This window comes from Protopterus annectens, chromosome 9.part0 (genome assembly GCF_019279795.1).
Source record: "Protopterus annectens isolate FY-2018-M chromosome 9.part0, PAN1.0, whole genome shotgun sequence".
Taxonomy (NCBI): Eukaryota; Metazoa; Chordata; order Ceratodontiformes; family Protopteridae; genus Protopterus; species Protopterus annectens.
In genome coordinates, this window is record NC_056743.1 from 696,020,839 (window position 1) to 696,046,471 (window position 25,633).

Sequence of the window (25,633 nt, forward strand, 5' to 3'; positions counted from 1 at the left end):
TGAGAAACAGACCAAGGCTCGAGGCGACAACTAGAGGGCCTGCACAATTCTGTATAGTCTAGAGGTATGGGTTAATTGCCGCTACAAGCAGCAATGCTCACAGCCACTTCTCAACCTCACAGCAAACAAGGGGAATCAAGCCACACAACTACAAAGTCCCCTCAACCGCCAACATGTTTTAAGTGCAAAACGAGGAACAAAACAAGGCTGCCGATACCCACACTACATTAAAACCTAACCAAGAGACCACACCCTAAGTCCCAGCCAAACATAGACCAAAATACCCCCTACATAGACACAAATATCCCCTGCCTATCCCCTATTTCTAATATATATATAAAACATGCTAATATATGTTATATATACAGACCACCTGCCACTAACCAGCATCCCGAGGCTTACCTTTTCAACCAGAATACCTACAGGTCGTCATGGGCACACCATGCCTTAGCAAGTTCATGCCAAAATGTGAATCCTATTGCAGTTACACTTACCTAACATCCTTTAAGCCCCTCCCTACCCCTACCTCACTTCCTCCCAAACCTCATCCATTCCTATTTAACCCTATCCTCCTCCATTATTCTCCCAAATCCTACTACTCTAACTAACCCCCCCACCTTGAAGATGTCCCTGGACAAAATGGTCTGTCCCAAACCTCATTTAATAAAGGAGAAAAGTCTTTAATCCTGCATTTTACTACTTCCATAGATACCTGGTTTATGGGTTTGTGTGGATAATCCCTTGCAATAAACATCTGTTTAATTTTAGCAAGCTCTTCCAAGAACACTTGATCTTCACTCACCAGCTTCAATAACGTAATAATTTATCTTTTTATTACATTATTTTTTACCATGTATAGTGGTTACTAGAAATATATAGGAAGGTGTTGGAATAAGTTGGTTTTCTATATATCGAGGAGCAGAATCTCTTGTTTTCCATGCCCTTATACAATAGTACATCCAAATAATTAATTTTAGCTTTGGATGTATTATAAACAAATTTTACAAATGACATGGTCGATTCTAAATATACAAAAATTCTCCTAAAATTATCTCCTGAGCACATTAAGAAGGTATCATCCAAAAATCTTAAATATAATTTGATGTGGAGTTTGTAACTTATTTTCCACAACTTGTAATTTTAAACATTTGTTTGTTGGAGTAATATTTGTATGTGCCCTTGAACATTTTTATAGATCATTAAACTTTGGGGTTTTCATACACCATTTGTTGACATCTGCCATTTCCTGATGGAGACCATCTCCAGTGTACTTATTTCAGTTCTACGTATTTGTAAGGTGATGGAAATACACAAGTCTTTCCCATTCCTATAGAACCATATTAACATATATTGGTGCTGATGTGGCCCCCATGGCCACACCTTGTATCTGATGATAAAATTTCCCCCTCAAAATAAAAATAGTTGTAATCCAGAACACACTACATAAATTGTTCAACAAGTCTCATATCAATGCTTGTTAAATTCTTGTCCCTATTGATAGCTTCAGAAAATAATTCCATACCTATGTCTTTTAGTATCACTGTGAATAGATTATATACATTTTCTGTCACCAACAAAATATCATGGTTATATTCTTTCTTAATATGCAGTAAAAAATGCCAAGGGTCCCTTAATACATATTCACTATGTCTGAAAATTTATTTTAACTCATTGTCTATAAACCTGGCAAGATGTTTAGTCTTCAATCCTGAGACAAAGACAATGGGTCTTAATGGGGGGGGGGGGGGCATCTGTGCTCTTGCATATCCTTTGTATCCCAAAAATGGCTGGAATAATTGGTGATTTTATTTTCAAGAAGTTTAATGTGCAGTATTTTTTAAGATCAAATAATCCAACGTACAGTCAATAGTCTTATAGGATATGTTAATCTCATTTCTCTATTATTTTTTATTAAAAATTAATGGTATTTGCTAACATAGGTTCATAGGTGTGCACTAGGCTAATGGCCCTGGAGCCTTTACAAACCTAGCTCATAGGATTACCCTGGCATTGTGCCACCCTACCTTAGTTCCCAGTGCCTCTGTCGAGTAAAGCCACTGGAGTGATCCCTGGGGGGAATTTTCTATTTTCCATACACTCATCAAGATTTCTCCTGAAGAGGCCAGTGAGGTGCTCTGCTTGACATGTATGGGAAGTCTATGGGTTATGAACCTGTCCCTCCAGCATGTTCTGTTGATTGTGGTAATGAGGTTGAGGACTCTGGAGTGTGTGGTGTGGAGGAATTGTGATTTCTTCAGATGTAGCATTTCTAACAGAGCTGGGTCAGACATGGATTTGTATGTCAAGCAGAGATCGCCTCTAAGTAGGCAATATGAGACAGAGAATAGTTGGAGTTTTTAGTCTGTCCATATAGGACCAATGTTTAAGGCCTAGGATCCTGTTTGTGAGGTACTTTTGCGGTGTCTCCAGTTGTTGCAATCATTTAGTGAAGTACATGCCAATGGGGCATTGTACTCAATGATTGGCCTAATGAGGGAAGAGTAGAGGGAGACAATGATCTCTTTCTTCCTGGATGCAAAACCCTTAGTAATGAGATGTGCCACATAGAAGGACTTTCTGAACACAGTGGCAATGTGGTGGTCAAAAGAGAGGTTGCTGTCAACCTATGTTCCCAGATCTCTTATAACACCTACTGTGTTCAGCGGACTACCATTGATGTGGTAATTCATGGGAACTGGGTTTTTCCCAAAGGGGATGACGACACATTTTTTGGCATTGAGCTTAAGGCCTTGGTTCTGACACCAGTCGAGGCCTTTCTATAGGATGTCAGTATCACTTGGGGAGTTAATAATAGCTCCCAACTTTGCAATCATCTGTGAACTTTGTCAGCCAGAGTCCCTTCGTGTTGGCCTGGACTTCAGAGAAGTAGATACCAAACAGGAGAGGACCCAGACATTCTAATGATGTAATCAATATGATCTGTTAGTACCCCCCCCCCCCCCCCCCCCGGTCTGGCTTCATGATTCATACTGATTTGTCAACTGCTAATTCATTCAAAAGCTTACTGTCTTCTTTTGTCAAGTTATGGAATCTGTTTTTTTTACAATTTTGTAGATGTCGTACATAGCTATTTTATGTAACTGCACACTACATATGTGAATACAGTGGCCAGCATCACTGCTATAGAATCTTAGCTGTTTTGCTTGTTATATATCATACATAGCATTTTAAGGTGCTTCAGCTATAGCTTCAGTTTTCTGCAACATTTAGAGGAAAGCTAGAAAATATTTTTTCCTCAAATGTTAGGAGTTTTACAGTTTTTCATGTCACAAATACACATATTTCATGTCATATTTCTGTCATCAGAAAGATGGTCAGGTGGTAAAAGTAATTACTCTAACACAGCATGGCAAAGGCTGGGGTAAAGGACAGGGGGCTGCAAAATGGTTTGGAAAAAATCTAGGAACCTGATAACTGTCAGATTTCATATGGAGACCTCAAAAGAAAACCATTTGTTGTACTCAGCCCTATCTGTATAAAATTATTCACAGTGTCAAAACTTTTACATGTAACCTATTCACCAGTTTCAAATTCTGTAAACAAGTATGCAGTTCTGATAATACCCATCTGTTATGATATGTGAGAAGTACAGGCAGCTAATAAATACACATACGGTGAAAGTGAAAAGTCTTAGTTTAGCCTTTAAAAGTCATGTCTCAACTCCAAATTCACATTACATAATAAGACATTTAAAATGTCTAGCTTTGATACCTTATTTTAATTATAGTGTCTGCAAATGTTGCGCAGTCATACCCTGTTTTATTGGTATGAGCCAGGATAGGCATTTTTGTTTTGGGAATTCAGCCTTAAACTAATGAGCACACTGGCCTTTTTCTCGCTTTGCCTGAGTATAATATGGGATGTATTGTATTTGCCTGTATCTTAGTCTTACAAACTAAACCTGACATATCTGTATTTCCCCAGTAATTAATGACTCATTCAAAGTAAAATTTTCTCATTGGACCATTGTAACTTGCCTTCTAGCTTGAAACTGCCCCATATCTCAAATATCACCTTGGCCACTGTCACACACCTGCAGCTCACTGTTGGAGCCACTGATTTCTATAACATGCACCCACATGGCATGTGGAAGAATTTATGATATTACTACCATTACGGAAATAAAACATATAGTTCAGTTAAAGCATTTCACCCTTTAGACATCATTACAAATCATGTTATATAAAACTATAATCTTTTATCTCTACTAATTTCTAAATCTGTCAGGGAAAGACCTCTTATAGCCAATTAACAATAAAAAACACTAATAATCTGATTTCTAAATTAAAACTTGAAAATGTGGTGCCTTCTTGTAATGGCATGTTTTGTAGTAAATCCTCTTAGAACCTGTTTTATATCCGTACACTGGCATAATGACATAAAACATAAATTTTTATGCTTGGATCACGTTTAATTGCAAGGAGTCTTTTTATATTGATTTTTTGTGGTTGTTAGCTATTACAGTATAGCAAATGAAGAGAAATGCTTGAATAACAATAATCTGGTATTCACATTGTTGATTAACTGAAATCTATAGATTAAATTATACAAAACTCTATACCAAAACCTATCTTTGCAAGTTATGATTGTTTTCTAGGCTTCAATTATTTACTTATGTCAAAGTTAATGTATGCATGGGGCATGCTAAAAAAAATCAAGTTAAATGTGTATGCAGCTTTGCTCGGTGTGTAGTTTGCTAACACGGTACTGAGCAAGAATTTGTAATAGTATAAAAGCAGAGAAACTTTGCTTTCATTCAAAACCTGTACATATACATAAACACAATACTTTTACCTTTGACTTTTCATTCCGTGTATACAGTATCCTGCATGACCTTGTGAATGACTACACTCACTTCCTGGCTGATGTAGCAATCTCTAAAAGCAAAAGTCTGAAGAATGAAGGCTGGCAGGCATTTTCTCAGAAAAAAAGAGATATTGCAATAAGGCTTATGGATATGAAACAGCCTGGCTGTAAACTCACTTAATTTTAATAATAGTAATTCATATTTGTATACACATACACACACACACACACACACACACACACACACACACACACACACACACACACACACACACACACACCTCAACCTCTTAGAGCAAGAAATCTGGACAAAGCTATAAATAATGGGGAGACAAAGGCCCAAAAATCAGGACAATTTTTAAATATTGCTCTTACAAACTTAAAATGTTGATAGAATAACAAATTTTGCATTAGCATGAATTTACTGAAGGGTATGAAGTCTGAATCTTGAATGTGTCATTATTTTCTTTTTTTTTCCAATAAATTTATTAAGATGTCATTATTTTCCAAATTAAGTTCTCAATGATTTGGCAATGACTTGCCAACCTCCCCTCCCCCACACACAATTTTATTACAAACAGACAAAATATGAGGCAAAAATGTAGATATTCTGCAGAAATCTGTACAGTTGAGAGGTATGTGTGTGTGTGTGTGTGTGTGTGTGTGTGTGTGTGTGTGTGTGTGTGTGTGTGTGTGTATATATATATATATACATATATATATATATATATATATATATATATATATATATAGTTAAATAAACAATATTTGCTGGTTTCCTTAAGTTTATGTAGAGTGGCCCAGAGAAGATCATTAGAAAGTACTTTTGCCAGGACATCCCTCAGTGAAGAGTTGAGGCTTCTGTAAACTCCTTTGTGCGTTGGTGAAAGTAAAAAAGGAGTTCAGGAAAAAGTAAAAATAGTACAACACATCTAGCACTTCTAAGTATGCAAAAGAGTAAAACATTAAATCGTTAACTTACATGCACTATTATCTTGCTGATTCTGTATTTACTATTATACTTTTTGCCTTATCTTTTTAACTTTAGATAAATGCTTGATCTGAGTCTAAAATCATCAACTCTACTAAGGAAAATAAGTATTTATTTATTTATTTATTTATTTATTTATTTACATTTGTTTACTGGGAAATTCCAACTGGACACGGGTCCTTTTTCAGTGGAGGCCCAGGGAGAAAAGCTCCACAGAACAATAAATGAGCAGCAGAGTACATGAAGAACAATTGAATATACATACAATAGACAAATAATACATACTCCAGCAAACATTAGATATACATACAATATGAAACGTAGTAATGAACAGATATACCAATATCTTGCTAGAGGCTAGGAATAAAGGTAGGATGTATATACAGATAGTACTAAACTCAAACGGATACTGTTCTAAGTCTTCTATACAAATCTTGCACTAAACTCAAACGGATATAAAGCAGAAGCTCCACACGAAGGTGGAACAAGCTAGAAGGGCTAATGGGATGGAAGGGGAAGATAGAGGAGTAAGAAAGGAGACTGAGCGAGTAGCATACGTGGTAGTGAGAGGACGCTAGGTGTAAGTCAGTTGGATATGCATTTGGAGTTGAGATGAAGTGAGGTAGTTAAGCATGTTATAACAGGTCTGAGAGATTGAGTGAGGAGAGAACGGGAGGGTAAAGGGTGAGCCAGAGCCTGCAGAGGAAGGAATGCAATGATCAGACAGTGTGAGGCAGGGTGGCGAAGGGAGGGGAGAGGAAGGGGAGGCAAATGCAGGGTAACTATTTGGGATTGTTGCATGGGCATAACCAAAAACTTTTTAAGTGAGTTTTTAGTGCAGTCTTGAAGTGATTGCAAAAAGGTAGTGTGGCTATGGTGGGTGGGAGATTGTTCCATAATCTGGATATGACACAAGAGAATAGTGCTTCTCCCTCTGAGTTCTTTGGTTTGGTCACTAGAAGTAGATTTTTGATGTAGTGGTCTAGTGGAGTAGTAGGGCTGGAGAAGACTTGAAGGGATGGGACTTTAAAAGGATAGTTTACTAACTTGTGGACGACAGAGAGCGAGTTGATTCAGATGAAGAAGTTGAGAGAGTTCAAGCCAGCCAAGTTCTCTAAGTGAGATACAGTGGTGACTGTGATAAGATGCACCAGTGACAAACTTAGCAATTTTATTGCAGCAAGCCTCAAACTTGTTTAGGTCTGTTTGTCTCAGGTAGTTAAGTGTATAAAATGATAAAAAAGGACCAAAGAGTACTATTTGATGCCAAAAATAACTGTAGCAAGAATCAAAATAAGAATAATGGCATCAAATATCCTGGATTCAGGTAAAAAAAAACACTTTATTGTAAGAAAAAAGTAAGCGCTTTCACAAACATATAGATCACTTCATCAGGTCAGTAAGTATAGGAGAGGCGTAGAGTAAAGTAGAGATTAGGTGGGAATTAGCAGCAGAAATTCTAGCTGTCTTGGTGAGGAATTGTTTGTTTCTGTACAATGCACCTAGTTTTTTTGTGAACCTTTTTTATGGTAAGAGAAATTTGAGTGCCAAATATGAGATTGTTATCAATCTCAACTCCAAGTAGTTTGGTGTGTTCTGTTGGGGAGATGCCGGTATTGTCTTTGGCTAGAATATTAAAGTGGGGTATTGGAGTTAAATCTTGCTTGGGTTGAGTAACAACTGGGCATTAGATAGCCAGCTTTCTACAGATAAAAAGGATTCCTGTGTGATCTTGTGAAGTTCAGGTATAGTTGGGGCTGAGCAGATGAGGGTGGAGTCATCTGAATACTGTATAAGACAAGCATGCTTGGTGGCTGTGAACAGATCACTGGTGAAGAGTGAGAATAGTAGGGGCCAAGCATGGAGCCTTGGGGAACACCGAGTGCTCCAGGAAGTTGAGGAAATAGGTCATTATGCCAGACAACTGATTGTTGGCCCTGTTAGATAGTCGTGAAACCAATCAGTAGCTGACTGGGAAAAGGATAGGTTAGTGAGAACAGAGATTAGTAGTTTGTATGAGACCATGTCAAAAGCCTTGGATAGATCCAGAAATATAGCAGAGGAGAATAGGCCATTATTTTTATGATGAAGGATAGCGTTAGTGAAAGAGAGCAAGGTGGTAGTAGTGCTGTGGTGTGGCCTGAAGCCATGTTGGGTGCTGGAGAGGAGGCTATTAGCTAAGACGAAGTCTAAGACTTGAGAATGGATGCATTTCTCAAGTATCTTGGAAAGTGGAGAAAGGATGGCTATGGGGCAGTAATTGGAAAGTTCAGTGGAGGAGCCACCTTTATGGAGGGGAATGATGTGGGATATTTTCTTCAGTGTGGGGACATAGCTTTCTGATAAGGACCAATTCATTAAGATAGAGACTGGATAAGCTAGGGCTTCTACTGCTATTTTTAGGTATTCTGAGAGGAGATTGTCAGCTTTAAGTTTTGTAGGCTTATGTTTCAATAGAAGTTTTTTATATAGGAGGAAGATACTGATGAAAAAGAAAAGACTGTGGGCAGAGTATTTGGTTTTGATGTGGGGAGGGTGGGTAAGAGGGTTATGTTGTTTAGTCAATGACAGAATGGTTTCAGTAAAGTGTTTGTTGAATGAGTCGGCAATACTGCTGGAGGAAGGGGGAGTGGTAGGTGGGGGGGGGGTGCCTACTTTACCTGGGTGGAGAATGGAGTTTATCGTGGACCAGAAGTGCTTAGGGTTGTGATGGGAGGAGGTTAGGCAGACTGATAATATTGAGTTTTAGCTTTTTTATTTGCTTTTTGACCATGTTGCACAACTCTAGGAATGACTGTCTAGAGGATGGGGGTTGTTAAGCGCCAGTGCTCCCAGGCCATATCTCTGATTTTCATTAGTGCCCTTGTGCTTTTTTGTAGCCAAGGGGAGTACTGTGTTTTGACTCTGGCATGTCTTATGGGGGCATGTGTGTTTAGGATGTTTAGGAAGGTACTAATGAAGAAGTGGACAGCTTCATCCAGATTGAGGTACTTTAGTGGTGTCCAATCACATTTTTGAAGGGATGAGATAAAGAAGAGAGGGTTAAAGTTTATCCTATTTTGGATTTGCCAATAGATGATGGGTTTAGCACAATTTAAGTGGTGTCTCAGAAGGAATGTTGGAGTGTTATCACTGCGGCTGTCTGGTAGACAGTCAGTTAAGCATGAGTGAGGGTCTTTATTGACTAATATCCAGTCAAGAGAAGCATGTTTGTTAGAGTTTTTATATATCCTGGCAGGTGACTGTATTAGTTGGGGGAAACCATGAAAGTTAAGGTGGTAGGCTGGATGATTGTTACTACAAGATAGCCAGGTGATATTAAAATCACCTAGGATTATAGTTTCCTGGGGTAGGGAATGGTTAGCCCAGTTCAGGAGGTTTTCCAGGGGTGGGATGTTCTGGCCAGGTGGGAAGTAGCATCCTATGATGTTGATTGTTTTATTTGGGTTTAGTTTGAGGTTGGCATATAGGATTTCTTCATTTCCAATGTGGGAGGCAGATGTGTTAAGGATCTGAATGTTGAGGTGGTGTTTAAACATTAGAGCCACACCACCCCCTTTATTAGATTGTCTATTTACTCAAAGAATGTTATAATCTGTTGGGAGTATTTCCTCACTTTTGATGTGAGGTTTGAGCCAGCTTTCGGTCAGGATGAGAATATCAGGAGAGTATAAAGCTATGTTGACATTTAGGTTATGGGTTTTATTAGTTATACTTCTGATATTTAGACACATGAACAGGAGGTCAGATGGCTTTCTGTTGGATGTTAGTTGCACGAAGGAGTGGCTATTGGGCAAATTTTTAGGTGAGGAGTTGGTAATGGTAGGACCAGGGTTAGGGAGGGTATCACCACTGAGAGCTAATTTAGATAAGGCAGTAAATATAAGTTTTATAAATCTGGTAATTAACCTGTCATACTGTAGGGATTTTTTCGTTTGAATGTAACAGGTGACTGGTAGTATGGTGGGTGTATTGGGATGGAGATTGTGATGGTATGACAAGTGTAATTTGTAGGTGGGTGATGGATAGAACTGAGAGTAAGGGTGCAGTGATAGTGGTTGGGTGTGTCTATTATGGAGTCCTGGTAGGATGTAAGGTGTGCAAGAACCGTGCAAGTAAGGAGTTTAAGCACATTCAGTAGTAGCATAACTGTGTCAGGTGAGCAGTTAAATTGTTAGTGGGTAGGGTACTGTGGAGGGTAGAGGAGATAAGTTCCTAGCATTGTTCTGATTGGTTGCTGGTTATTGGGAGGGTTAGTGCCTAGAATAAATCTAGACGTAGTGGAAGCGGGTAGGATTAGGGGGAAGGGTAGGGTACGAAGTGAGCCCATGCATAGCACAGGAAAATTGAGCGGGGCTTAAACCCCTCCAAGCTGTGGATCACCAGGTATGTATCTAATGGCTTACCAGTAAGCAGAATTCAACTGCTGATGAGCACTTGTCTCCTGATAGGAGACTAGTAATTTAAAGATGGCCAAAACTAGGAAATAAGATCCACGACCAGTCAGCACAGGAACACAATGTAATTTAATTAAAGCGCTTTTCAGCTCGCAATAAAACAGCCTTCTTCAGAATACAAAATACAAATACATCTCATTCCTTTTATACAATAAAATGCGCCAAAATTAATCAATGATTTAATTAATTAAGTAATTACTTAATCATACTGAAAGCACAAACTTTAAGCCTAAGGGTATGTTACTAAGAAAGATGCACCATGACATTGAAACAATGGGTCTCTATGGAAATAACAGTAACTTCCACACATTCTATCAAAGACTTCATTTAAACCCCAAAAAGTACAGGTATATATTAATTTATTCAATTAGGCCAAAAAAACTCAGAGATAGGGTGTACGAACACATCTATGCTGTTACCCACCAGAAGGCGGACAACGCATTGGCTAAACATATTATGTGTTTCCCTGACCATACATTTAAATTTTTGATCATTGATAGATTAAAAATTAACCCTAGAGGGGGCCCTTATTTGTTAAAATTGCTGGAGCTTGAATTAAAATGGCAAATCAAATTAAATGCTAGCAACTATCCCGGTCTCAATGAAGCTTTATCAATAGGTGTCTTATTAAAGTTAAGAAGCTTGGTGAGATAATTAAATGTAAGACTAAAATTAATTATTTTATATATATTACACTATATAAATAACTTAAAAATTAAAAATTATTTGAATAAATTTAGTAAATACAGTTAATTATTTGTGAACCATTTTGGCCTTATGAAGTTTCTTGGAATTTTTTGAGAAATATATTCAGATTTTATGACTATATATGTTGTTGAATTTGACCATTCCTTTGGTTATTTTACTTGGCTTTATTTTTTGACAATTTCTAACTTAGTCAAGTTATGAATTTCATTTTTATTTTATTTTATTTTATTTTTTTATTTTTTAACATTTATAATTAGAGGTACCTAGTGTTTTTTTGGCCTAATTGAATAAATTAATATATACCTGTACTTTTTGGAGTTTAAATGAAGTCTTTGATAGAATGGGTGGAAGTTACTGTTATTTCCATAGAGACCCATTGTTTCAATGTCATGGTGCATCTTTCTTAGTAACATACCCTTAGGCTTAAAGTTTGTGCTTTCAGTATGATTAAGTAATTATTTAATTAATTAAATCATTGATTAATTTTGGCGCCTTTTATTGTATAAAAGGAATGAGATGTATTTGTATTTTGTATTCTGAAGAAGGCTGTTTTATTGCGAGCCGAAAAGCGCTTTAATTAAATTACACTGTGTTCCTGTGCTGACTGGTCGTGGATCTTATTTCCTAGTTTTGGATTTCGTTTGTGGAACCTTATTTTCTCAATTTAAAGATGGCGCCATAAACAGCAGGAATCTAATATAGACTTAGTACTGGGGGAGGTGGGTAGCACATAATGTACTACTTTGCAGTTCATTAAAGGTGACCTGTACAATCTCTAAAGGTGGTCTGAATGTTGTTCTCCTACAGTGTAGTATATTCATGACCCATAGTCTTTAAATGTGCACTACTGTTTGGGACACTTGCACTCAAAGTATAGGGATGCAGTACACAATTTACAGAGGAAATCCTCAATGCATATGTTTTGGCTTTGAGCATGCATGTCTGTGTTGTGAGGAAGGTGTGGAAATCCATGGGACATTTCCTTGTAGCAGTAGTACAGCAGGAGAGCTTGCTCCCCAGATCGTTAAGCTCAGAAATATATTTGCACTGTAGCTTAATGCACTTCAACTAAGACATAGCCTTTTCATGAATCATCATCATCAACACCCTTTCTCCCATTTTCTACATGGGGTCGGGGTTGTGTCAACTGGTGCCATCTTTCTCAATATTCAGTGCCATTCTCCTAACTGTTTCATGAACCCTGTCCAGAAATAGGCCCTATGTTTTGGAAATTGATTTAGTAAGTACACAGGAAGCAGATTTTGCACCACACCACCTGGTAACTATTAGTTGGTGTGCTTCACAGGGGGTTGTGTAACTATAGGTACAAACAAATGAATAATAAATTTTAAAATGTATACATTGGCTGTATTTATAGCAACAAAAAAGCATCTGCCATATTACTTAGCAGATCACATGGAATTTTGTGTAGCTTAGTGTATAAGACAACAATCTGCCAAGAAACCCTGATTCAAATTCTGCATCCCCCAACAAAACACAGCTATATACACATGCGTATGTACAAATATTAGCAGACTGGATTAAAGCCCATCTCTGCTGTATGAGTAGGCATGTGTCATGCCCTATGGTTGCAAGGACAGGAGAAAGTTTGTGCCACTAAGAGTCACTATTGGCTTGAAGAAGTAATTTCAGTGACTTGTGTCTTGCCTCCCCATCCATAATCATTCTGTTATTGTTTCTGTTCTTGGCTTGTTCTTAACTTGTAACCACTGATATTTACTCTTTGTCTGCAAAGCATTTTCACTCATGATAAGTTTTATATGCTGTTATGCAAAATAGTCACCTTTAAGGTGTATTGCTGTACTTTCCATGCATCTTGCTTTGGCAATTAATTTCATTTCCAGTTATAATCCTGATGTTAATGTTGTAATCATGATTATAGAATATTTTTGATGTTTTAATTTCACTGCATATTTTTTCTGTATCACTACACCAACAAAAAATGTGCCAGTGTAAGTACCTGGCATGATTTACATACACAATTGTGGCATTGTGGGTAATTAAAAAGCAACTTACTTCTTTAGGAGAGCAGTTACTCACTTTCACTGTGGGGTCGCTATTACATAATCCCATGTTAATATTCAATGTAAGGTGTTCCAGCTGCAAGGCATATATAGTAACTTGCTTCTAGAACATAAGACTGTCCTGTTGCTGCACTTATCCTGGGACTATAGTAGCTTTGATTGACATAACAGCCTTTCATGATGCTATGGTAGAAATATTCAGTTTTAAGAAAATTTTCTGGAAACTGTCAGTATCTGTTGGAAAAATATGTATTAATGTGTGTATTAGCAATATGCTTAGTGTATTTAGAAGCTTGAAAAGAGTTAATACATTTATTCAATTTCATAGTGCATAAATCTGTACAAATTGCAGTTGCTTTCTGACCTTGTACTGTTAGCTAAAATCTTGCTTGTGCCTTGGAAATTTACTGAGAAGCAGGTGATTTCTGCTTGCGTTAGGAAAATAATGAATAGAACAATACTACTTGTATGAAACATATACAAGAAGTTCCACTGTGCCATGAGAAAATACTCAGCTGTAGAAGTTAAAGATAATTAGTACAAAGCCTGCTTGAAAATATGAACTGCAATCAGCATTTGCTTGTATGTGTATAAGAAAAGTACCTTGAAAAGTAACACTGTACAATAGATGCTTGTAAACAGATTAATAGTCGCCAAGGCCAGGTTGTTTTTCTGAAAAGTTTCTCAAAAATCTAGTCATGTCAGCAGAAAATCTGAAGTAACATCTGCTGTAGAACAGTGCTAAAAGTTGTGTTTGATTACGTCAGCTTAGAAGGCCATGTCTTGTAAAATAGTATAAGAATGAACATACTTCCTGTTAGTAGTTAGACAAATCCTTGTATTTGCATGTTTTTGTCTCCTTGCTGCAAGTAAATTAAAATGCCTTAACTGAACCTTACGTGTATTGGTCTTTGAAGTTTTTTTCTTTGACAGATTGGTCCTTTGGACCGGAAACCTTCACTTCGCCTAGGATCAGACAGGCCAGGTGGCTTGAAACTGTACGGGGAAGAAACCACATCAGTTCTTCTTATTTGAAAAGTCCTCCGACTGAATTGTTGTACAAAAGAGGCCAGCCACTTTCTCATCTGCGACTGAAGGACGGATTTACTCAAACCAGGTGATCAATCACGAAGGCTCAGGTAAGGTGAATCTACCTTCTTTTTCTGTTTTAGATCAGGGACTAGATTTGTATTTGTTCTGTTAAGACTTTATTTATAAGTCAGGGACAGAAAGATTACTGTCTTGTCATAGATCAGGGAAACAGAGCAGGTAGGCAGTCATTCTGAAGAGACTATAAAAACATCCATGGTACCACATTAAAAATAAGGTGTTACATAACGATTAAAAGGGTAGAACAAAAATGGGTAATAATTGTACAAAAAGGTCCCAAAATCCGCCGTTAACCGAAGACGCGAAATACATGCAGTCACAGCGTGCTGATAATATTAAATACTACTCAAAATGGGTTAATAAGTATGAATTTGACGGTAAACTAGAAAAATCATCAGTTGTCAAACTTGTCAAACAGCTTAAAACCAATTCTAGAGGTCGGATAAAAAAGCAACATCAGTTAGGAATTCCTCAGGCACACAGGTGGATTGAGGAAGTAAACCGAAGGGAACAAAAGAATAATAATTCAAAAGCAATGTTTTTAGATAAGGAGGACAATAACTTAGTAATAGCATCAGCCCCTCCGCCTCCCTTACCAGAATATGAGGCAAGTGAACAAGTTAATCCACCCCCGCGATATCCTGCTGTCACTGTAAATAGAGACACTACAAAAGCAAAACCGTTTATTAGAGATCCCGTCGAGACCAGGTCTCGAACACGGGCAGGAAACTCAAAAGGGGACATTGAGTTATATCAAATGGGTAGAAATTCACGATTTATGAGTGAAGAAGAAATATGCCCACTTATAGAAGTGCCTAATCCTCAGGCAGGGCAAGAAGGTCAGGACCCAACTATTCTAGTGTATAGACCCTGGACTCCGGAAGACATCCGGAAAGCCACTGAGGGAATTCCCCATCCAAAAGTTAATTTTAGAAAGTTCTTAGAAGATTTGCAAGAAATGAGGCTGAGTTATAATTTAAACGGAGAAGAGGTAGAAAAAGTAGTCAGACAAATTGTAGGACCAGATTGGCACATGATTAGTGGTGACTGGAATCCCCGTGATATTGCGCTCAGGCCCCTCCCACATAGCAGCGCAGAGTTAGACAACAGAGTGAAAGGTCTTACAGACTGAATCTCTGAGAAATGGAAGCCTAGGGCAGACTGGACTTGCATTAATCAATGCATCCAATAGGAAGGTGAAACTGTTGACCGATATTATGCCAGACTATTAGAATGTTTTAATAACCATTGTGGAATGCAGGTTCCTGAAGATCAGACACACGATTCCCCATATGAGCAGCAGTTAAAGAATGCATTTTTGAAAGGCAGTATTGCACCTATAAGTAGCTTTATTACAAAACACATGGTAGATCATCGTACAAGCAGGTTACAGTCATTGCTTGAATATGCTAGACATGCCGAAAGGCATTTTAATAGCAAAAAGAAAAAGAAAGCCCAAGTATTTTCAGTAGAAGATGGAGCAGAAGTATATGTAGTACAGTCCAGGAAAAAGGGCAAGATAAATGCCCAGGGGAACAAACAATCTGATCAACGATCAGAGGACTTTGAAGGGCGAAAGAAAAGGGGTGAATGTTTTAAATGCGGTAAGAAAGAGCACTTGGCAAGGGATTGCAAGAAAAACAAGAAGGCAACCACGGAGGATAAGGAGGGTGAGGACTGAATATATGATAGTCAGGAATCACTAGAAGGGGATAGCAGACAAAGGACAAATGAGTATGTGATAGAGGGATTAGAGAATGTGACAGAAGAAATAGAGGAAGTGCAAGAAGTCACGGATAGTGAAGAAAATGAAATATTGGATTTGGCTTTATTGAGCTTAGAGCTCTATTTAGCAGACACAAAACCAGAAGTTACACTCCTGGTAGAAGCGAGGGAAGTCAGATTCTTGTGTGACTCAGGGCATCACGGACCCTGGTACATTCTTCCAAACTGCCAGGGAATTCAGAGTCACCTGATTACATATTAGTGAAAGCAGCTAATGGACAGCTGTATCGGGAGCCCCTCTCCCATAATATTGTGATAACTGATCCTGTTTCAGGATTGACCCAGAAAAGCAAAATTGTTGTATCTGCAAAATGCCCAGTAAACCTCTTGGGCAGAGACCTTATGCAGTTATTTGGTATAGCAGTAGTTCCGACTATGCAGGGTATGGAAGCACAGCGACAAATTGATACCTTTGCAGTGCAATCGGAGGGTGAAATGTTTTATTGGTACAGCCAGGACTTCGTTACGACTGGTCCAGGGGCGGTGACCGAGGAGTTGATGAACATAGCCATCAGCAAGTTCCCCTCCCTTGACACTGATAAACAGCATTTGTTGCACTGTACTCTGTATTATTGTAATACACCAGGACCTGATAAGGAATATGAGCAAGAATTGTTTAGAAATCATGCAAACAGATTGGTATTACGTAATCTGTACTGAGACACAGAAGGGAACAGTGTAGTCAGCTGTTCATTGCCCCAGGAGTTCTTTGCACTTTATAAATCTAATCAATTACCACATGTTAGCTTAACTAAGGACAAGAATGTAAAATGGGTAGACTTAGGAGAAAAAGTCACGAGATGGGAAAAACAGACAGAGTTATAACTGTCAGAACAGGGAATACAAGTGCAAAAGCTGAATCGGATAACTCAGACCCACCCAGCTGTACACTTGCAGTCTAGCAAGGACAGCTGATTGGCACTCCTATTGAAGGAGGAAGAGAATGCCTTACAGAATATACCAGAAAATCTCTGGTCAACAGGAAAACCAGATGTAGGACTTATTCGTACAGCAGGACCAGTTACTATTACGCCAAAGTCAGCATTTAGACCACAAAAGAGTCAGTATCCCTTGAGAAAAGATGCAGAGGTAGGAATCAAACCTATTATAGCAGCTTTACTCAAGGAAGGGGTGCTGGTAGAATCTCCCAATTCACCATGTAACACACCCTTATTTCCTGTTAAGAAAGTGAACAGAGAGTGGCGTATGGTCCAAGATTTACAAGCTGTAAATGATGCAGTAATACCAAGGGCACCTACGGTGCCAGACCCACACACCCTGATGAATGATTTAAAACCTCAACAGAAATATTTTTCTGTGGTAGATATCAGCAATGCGTTCTTTTCGATACCAATACACCCTGACAGCCAGCTTTGGTTTGCATTCACATTTCAGGGGAAAAGGTATACATATACGCGACTACCACAGGGGTATTGTGAAAGTCCAACAATATTCTCACAAGAAATGACAAGCAACTTGGCAGGATTTACCCCACCAAGAGGTAGTCAGATTTTGCTTTATGTTGACGATATCCTGCTGGCGTCCCCCACCCAGCAAGACTATAAAGAAGATACCATAGCGCTATTAAAATTTTTAGCCACTGAAGGACATAAAGTAAACAAAAATAAATGGCAGCTTTGGAAAAAACAAGTTAAATACCTAGGATACGTAATATCCAAGGAAGGTAGGACATTAGATGAGGACAGAAAAATAGCGATTTTACAAGCACCAAAACCCACTACCAAGAAGGAAATGATGTCCTTCCTGGGTACGACTAATTTTTGTCGGAGTTAGATTCCAAACTATGCCTTGGAATCTGCACCGTTGACTAACCTGATTTATAAAAAGCCTATGGCAGCACAGGATCTATTACAATGGACACCAGAAGCAGAATCTGCTTTCTGCAAACTGAAACAGTTAATAGCGTCCTCATTAGTTTTGGGATTACCAAACTATCATAAACGTTTTTTCCAAACTGTAGATTGTAAGCAAGGTTATATGACATCAGTGTTAACACAGCAGCATGGGGACAAGCAACGCCCTATTGCTTATTATTCATCACAACTGGACCCAGTGGCACGGTCTTTACCTCACTGTGTACAAGCAGTAGTTACAGCTGCAATGGCAGTACAGGCTTCGGCCTCAGTAGTGTTGTTCCACCCTCTCACATTGAGAGTGCCTCATGCAGTCATGATTATTTTTCTACAAGAGAAGGTGGCATATCTTACCCCTGCTAGGCATCTTTCCTGTATGACTATATTGTTGAGCCAACCTCATATGACAATTGAATGATGTACGACTTTGAACCCTTCTACCTTGCTCCCAACCCCTGCAGATGGCACACCACACAGCTGCCTGCAGGTGATTGAGCAAAAGACACTGCCTAGAAAAGAACTTACAGATGTTCCCTTGGATGATGCCGAGGTGACATATTACGTGGATGGCTCATACAAAAGGGGTCCTGCAGGACAGAGCCTAGTAGGATATGCAGTAGTTTCTGATACTGACATTATAGAAGCGAAATCTTTACCACATAGTTTATCTGCACAGGCAGCAGAATTGATTGCCTTGACACGGGCATGTACCTTAGCAAAGGGTAAATGTGTGAACATTTTTACTGACAGTCAGTATGCTTTTCTACTGTACATGTTTTTGCGCAACAGTGGAAAAATCGAGGAATGATAACATCTACTGGCAAACCAATCAATCATGCACAGTTTATTTTAGATCTTTTAGAATCTATTCAGTTACCTCAGAAAGTAGCTATTTGTAAATGCACAGCTCATACCAAGCAACAGGACAGGATTTCAAAAGGTAATGCGAGAGCTGATACAGCTGCAAAGCAGGCAGCTTCAGAAGTATTTCTTTTGAATGAGGAACTACAACCCTCGGAGATTTTAGACTTAGAAATGTTAAAGACAATGCAAACACTTACTACGCAAACTGAAAAACAAAGATGGGTAAAACGAGGAGCAATTCTCGAAACGGGGCTTTACATCTCTAAAGAAGGAAAACCGATATTGCCGTCTAATTTGTTTAGATATGCAGCTTTGTTGAGCCATGGGCAGTGCCATGTCTCAACAGGGGGGATGGTACAGCTGGTGAACCAAGTGTTCACGACGTACAGATTTACAAACTACTCTAAAAAATTTTGTTTGTTATGCCACATCTGTAATAAACATCATGCACAAGGGGTGTTAAAGCCCAAGCAAGGGAGTTTCCCTACACCACTGTATCCATTTCATACTATTTGTATGGATTTCATAGAGTTGCATAAATGTGAAAATAAGAAGTATTGTCTTGTCATTGTAGATATGTTTTCCAGATGGGTGGAAGCCTTTCCGACTAAAAATCCAGATGCTACGACGGTGGCCAAAGTTCTTGTTAAAGAAATCATCCCTAGATTCGGCATTCCAGAAAGGATCTACAGTGACAATGGCACACACTTCGTGAATCAGACCATACAGCAGTTAAGTAAACATTTTTGTATTTCTCTAAAGGATCATTGTGCGTATCACCCGCAATCAGCAGGGCTAGTAGAGAGGCATAATGGGATTTTAAAGAGTAAGCTAAGAAAATTAATAACAGAAACACAGAGAAACTGGGTGTACTGTCTGCCCCTGGCACTGTTGAGCATGAGAACTGTTTTGAATGCAAAAGGATTGACTCCTTTTGAAAAGCTCTTTGGAAGGGCTTACTATATACCTCAGTGGAAATCTCTCATGCCCGCGGACCAGGAAGCTGACAGTACATTAGCAGAGTATATGCGTAATTTGTTAAATTCTAAACATTTGTTGCAGTTAAATTCTGTTTCAGATAAAGAATGAACCAGACCGTCAGAAGTGGCAGTGCCCCCTGGAGCATGGATCTGGCTGAAGATAGTTAAGAAAAATTGGGCATTTCCAAAGTGGGAAGATCCATATCAAGTGCTTTTGTCAACACCCACTGCAGTCAAAATTGCCGTCCGTGCCTCCTGGATCCACTTGACGCACAGTAAATTAGTTAAAAACTTTGAACTGGACAAAAATCTTGTTAAATGCCAAGAGCAAAAATGATAAGAGTCCAGAAGAAACAGGAATGCAGAGCAACCCTTTCCTCAGAAGTATTGCATAATCATCCTGTTAACTGTATTAGTGACAATAATCTTTTTGTTGTGGCCTTTTCTTTTCCCAGCCACGCAGACTGAACTGAATAAACATGAAGTGTTACTCATAAACTGGCATCCAAACTTTAACACTTACCAGGCAATTAAATATGTGTACGCTGAGACTTTCAATGTTTCGAATTGCTGGATTTGCACAGCTTTGCTGACAGCATACGGGGGGTTATTAATGACTACAGTCCCCCTAAGGGGTCAATGAGACCTGGGAGAACTTGATTTATGATACTTCAACCATTACAGCACAAGATAAAATAGCATTGCACTTGTCTGTTCCACAAAAAGGAACTGTGTGTTTTTATAAAAATGATACTGTTCAGGTGGGTTGGAGCAATTGCAATGTGACTGTTCCTTATAGATGTTACACTAAAGGTAACAAAGTAGATCTTTATTATAATACAAACTATGATTCATTTCTTGGATTGATGCACAAAACACTTGAAGTAAAACATAATTCTGTTCTTTATAAACAGCTGTCTATAATTAATAGAAATATGTTTCATGCAGGGCGAGTGTATATTCATAGCAAGGTTACTACTAAAGTAGAGGACTGTTATTTTGTGTGTGACAGAAAGGCATACAAATGGTTACCTGAGAATTGGTCCGGCAGTTGTTTTTTGGGTTACTTGGTTCCGGCCATACGACACACTGCAGTTTTGCCTCATGGAAAAATTCGAAATGTCCAAAAAGTCGTCAAGAAACCTGTAAATCCAGTGGGACAAATCGATGCATGTTGGAAAGATCATCACTCTCTAGGCAAAGGACTGACACACATGGACTTGAGTGATAGCGTTATATCGTGGGCAGGCATATTACCAGCATATGGAGCAGTGAAATCGATCTGGGAGCTGAGAAAACTGTCAAAACTTCTCGAAGTAATGAGCAACGCAACCTTTTCTGCTCTCGAATTGGTGACTGATGAACTGAATGCTATGAGAACTGTAGTGTTCCAAAACCGCATGGCTCTCGACTTCACCCTAGCGGTGAGAGGTGGTATGTGCACTTTAATCCAAGAAGAATGCTCTTCGTATATTCCTGACCATAAACACGAGATAGACAATCATCTTGAGGTAATTCAGCAAGTGTCGGCCATGACCAAACCCACTGACGGACTTTTTACAGAAATTATTTGGGGGGTGGAGTACCATCCTAATGAACATCCTGATTGCCATTTATGTAGGTATGCTCCTACTGGGAGTATGTGTTTGTTGTGGTATCCCCTGCATGAAAAGACTGATTAAAGACCTTATAGACATGTCAGTTTCTGAAACCTTATATCAAAGTACTGAGTTTGAAGAACTGTTAAAAGACTAAAAAGCTTTCATAAGTCTAAACTGAATGACTCTCTTAACTACAAATCCTGAGTGGAAGAGGTTAGGAGAAGAAAACAAAGTGTTTATGCTTATTTTGAAAGTACAATAAAAGTATTAATAGGGGGTAATGTTAGAAAAATATGTATTAATGTGTGTATTAGCAATATGCTTAGTGCATTTAGAAGCTTGAAAAGAGTTAACACATTTATTCTATTTCATACTGCATAAATCTGTACAAACTGCAGTTGCTTTCTGACCTTGTACTGTTAGCTAAAATCTTGCTTGTGCCTTGGAAATTTACTGAGAAGCAGGTGATTTCTGCTTGCGTTAGGAAAATAATGAATAGAACAATACTACTTGTTTGAAACTTAGACAATAAGTTCCACTGTGCCATGAGAAAATACTCAGCTATAGAAGTTACAGATAATTAGTACAAATCCTGCTTGAAAATATGAACTGCAATCAGCATTTGCTTGTATCTGTATTAGAAAAGTACCTTGAAAACTAACACTGTACAATAGATGCTTGTAAATGGATTAATATTCACCAAGGCCAGGTTGTTTTTCTGAAATGTTTCTCACAAATCTAGTCATGTCAGCAGAAAATCTGAAGTAACATCTGCTGTAGAACAATGCTAAATGTTGTGTTTGATTACGTCAGCTTAGAAGGCCATGTCTTGTAAAATAGTATAAGAATGAACATACTTCCTGTTAGTAGTTAGACAAATCCTTGTATTTGCATGTTTTTGTTTCCTTGCTGCAAGTAAATTAAAGTGCCTTAACTGAACCTTACATGTATTGGTCTTTCAAGTTTTTTCCTTTGACATTATCAACAAACTAAAATACAAAAATACACATTTTGTATCAAAGATTGTATAATTTAGTATTATACATGATAAGTGCATTCGGCCAATTTTAAAGGTATATTATTTACATTTATGATGAAAAGTGCAGCAATACACTGTGATAGATGTGCTGTCAGCTTTGAATGCAATGCAATGTGTTATGTGCCCAAGGTGCTGTACTCTATGATACCAGTTTGATCATCACTTCTCAATTCACAGACTAGCTGTTAATGCTAGTTGCCTAGGTTATTATCCACTTATCAAAAACATTAAAATATGTATAGTGCAGACTAATTAAAATCAGAAAAGATTTAAAGGAAAGCCACTAATCTACACAATTTAACATTTTTAAAAGAGGAGATTTAAAAATGTGGAAGATTCTGCAACAACAGTCAGGAAATAATTAGTTATGCTGGGTAATCATGAGCTTAGTTTATCAAAATTGATGCTGTTTCTACTTCAGGTGACTGGGGTCCAACAAGTGTCTCAAGCAATGGAGAAATAAGGGGGGGATATAGGTCTGAGCAGCCAGTGCTGAATCAATTCCCACCACAAGAACACCATCTGTGGGAAGGCTGAGAAGTGCCGGACCTATATCTGTGACTCAGTGGGACTGAGCACAGTAAAGAAGTGTACAGTGCTCTTACTTGTAGCTGCAGGAATGCAAAAGGGAGCACTCATACTGGGCCCATCACAGCAGATAGGACATTCCATATTCTAGCCAGTGGGATCTTAGAAGCATTCAAAATATTTGCTAACTTCCAATGGATGATGGCAGTTATCTCTTTCGTTTGTCTCCCTAACCCATTGTCTTCACATGCCAAGGACTAGAGAGGAAAAACAAACAGGCCTATGGTGCCTCATTCTGTGAGCCTATGACCAATAAAGACATTTGCATAAGCCTCCTTTTTGCAGTGTGTACCTAAAGCAGCAAATTTATTTTTATGCACAATTTCACACACTTATTTTTATATAATAGATAAGTACAAAAACTGCATGTACAATACGTTTTACTTTTGTCTTTTAAAATTGTTTAAATTTATCTTGGTTTAATACAGCTTTTATTCAATGTAGTACTAAATATAGGCTATCTGTTGTGGACTAGGTCCCTTACAGGCTCTCCAAACCTGGTGTTTGTGCTTGGATACTCCTTCTGGGCCCATCTCATTTGCTCACTCAACTGAGTGCAGTGAGATCATATTCTGATTTCAGGCACTCCTAATATGTATAAAGAGAGCATCTTGTAAAGAAAAAAAAAATTTTAAGCTTGTTTCCTGCCTTTCCTGTAAGTGGTCTAGACTGTTTGTAGGCTTCTGAGCCCCCAAGCCTTTCTGTTTTGGAGGGAAGCCTTCTAGCTTAATTTTGTTTCTTAGAACTAGCCAATTTTCTAGTTTCAGTACTCAAATATGTTTCTGTGAACTCAGCAATTGTTCAGAACTCGTTGTAAGCACTAAATAAGTTGCAAATTACTACAGCACTCAACTTTCCACAGTTGTCTAGAGGAAAGTAGTCTTTAGTACTTAATAAATAAGCACCTATCCAGGCATGTCTAATGGTCAGCTCCTGGTGATTTCTCCTGTCTACCTGATGAATCTGGGCATCTTAGGGCAATACAGCAATTGCCTCATGTACACAGACAACCCTCTCCTCCTACCACCCAACACTACAACTTGTGAGAGATGCACTTATATTGCCAAACTGGAAGCAAAGCTCTCTTCATCCAAGACTGGACTAGACAGTCAAGAGGAGAAGGTAAACACTTGCACCACACCACACTCATCACATAGTCCCTCAAAACCTACACCACCAAAACACACACATAGAAACACAAAACACACACCTACATTCACGGAGGCTCTCAATAAAACCTGCCCAAGCATCAGGGACCTCCAAAGCAGAAATGCAAGCAAACTCCACCCCCCCAACACAACCCAAACGACACATAGCCCACAAACTCAGTGTGCCACTCAACCACAGTCCATAAGGCATAACAAAGTACCCAACACTCTAGTCATAGGTGACTCTATAGTCAGGCACACTGATGTTCCAATCACCAGGCTAAACAAGGAGAAAGTTACTGTCAGCTGCCTGTCAGGTGCCAGGATCCGCCACATAATGCACGCACTCAGGTCACTCCACAACAAGTACAAATATGACACTGTCATTGTCCATGTTGGTGTGAATGACCTGAGACGTACCTCCCTGGACTACATGAAAAGAGACATGGAGGAGCTCTCCGATCTTGTAGCCCAGGCAGGTATGACCCTGGCCCTGAGTAACATCCTGCCATCACCCAGAATGATGCCACAGTACAAGGACAAAATGATTGACTTCAACAATTGGCTAAGCTTCTGGTGTCATTCTAAGGGGATCCAGCATTTGTCTGCCTGGGACAACATGATCGACAGACCACGATGCATTGCCAGAGATAACTTGCACCTCGCCCTTGGGATTCTGGATACTGGCTAAGGCTCTTGCCACCCCTATAGTGCCTTTTTAGGCAAGGTTCAAATGACAAATTCACCACTGTAACAGGTACAAGCAAGCAAAATCTGAGGGTAATGCTACTCAATGCTAGAAGTCTAAACCTCAAAATGCACTCACTCGAGGCACTTCTTAAAATGGAGAACATCGACATCTGTGCAGTGACAGAGACTTGGTTCAAAGCTCCAGAGAGCACCCCTGCATTACCAGGCTATAATTCATACTACACCTTTCGGCCACCTAACCCAGAACGAAGCACTAAAGGTGGAGGCGTGTCCATATTCATTAAGGATATCCACACCTCCAGGCTAGTTGAACAGCATAATGCATCTGAGATTATCCAAGTGCAACTAACTCTGGGCAAAACCACAATCCAAATTGTAGCTTGCTACAGACCCCCCCACCATGCCCCAGGATTCACACTCCTCATTTCTTGATACACTGGAAAGTATTAGGGTACAACCTAACACTCAAATAATGGGCGATTTCAACTACCCCACCATTAACTGGGAAAACTACTCATGTACCAACTCTTTTGCTCAACGTTTTCTGGAATTTATAAATTCCAACGCCTTGGATCAACTTATTCACACCTCCACCAGGGGCCGTAATATCCTAGACCTGGTCATTACCAACATGGGCAACCAGTGTTCCACACCAGAGGACAATTCCTCGTTGGTCAGATCCGACCACAAGCTAATCACCCTAGACATCCACATCCCGCCCTCACCCCCAATTAGGGAAACCACCGTAACAAACTTCTCCAAAGCCAACTTCACACTTCTTAAGACAGAAGTGGCAAACTTCATGACACCCATGCAGATGGACAATAGAGTTATGACTGCTGAATCCTACACAAATGCACTTATTAAGCACTCACACGAGTGCATGGATCATGCTATCCCTAATA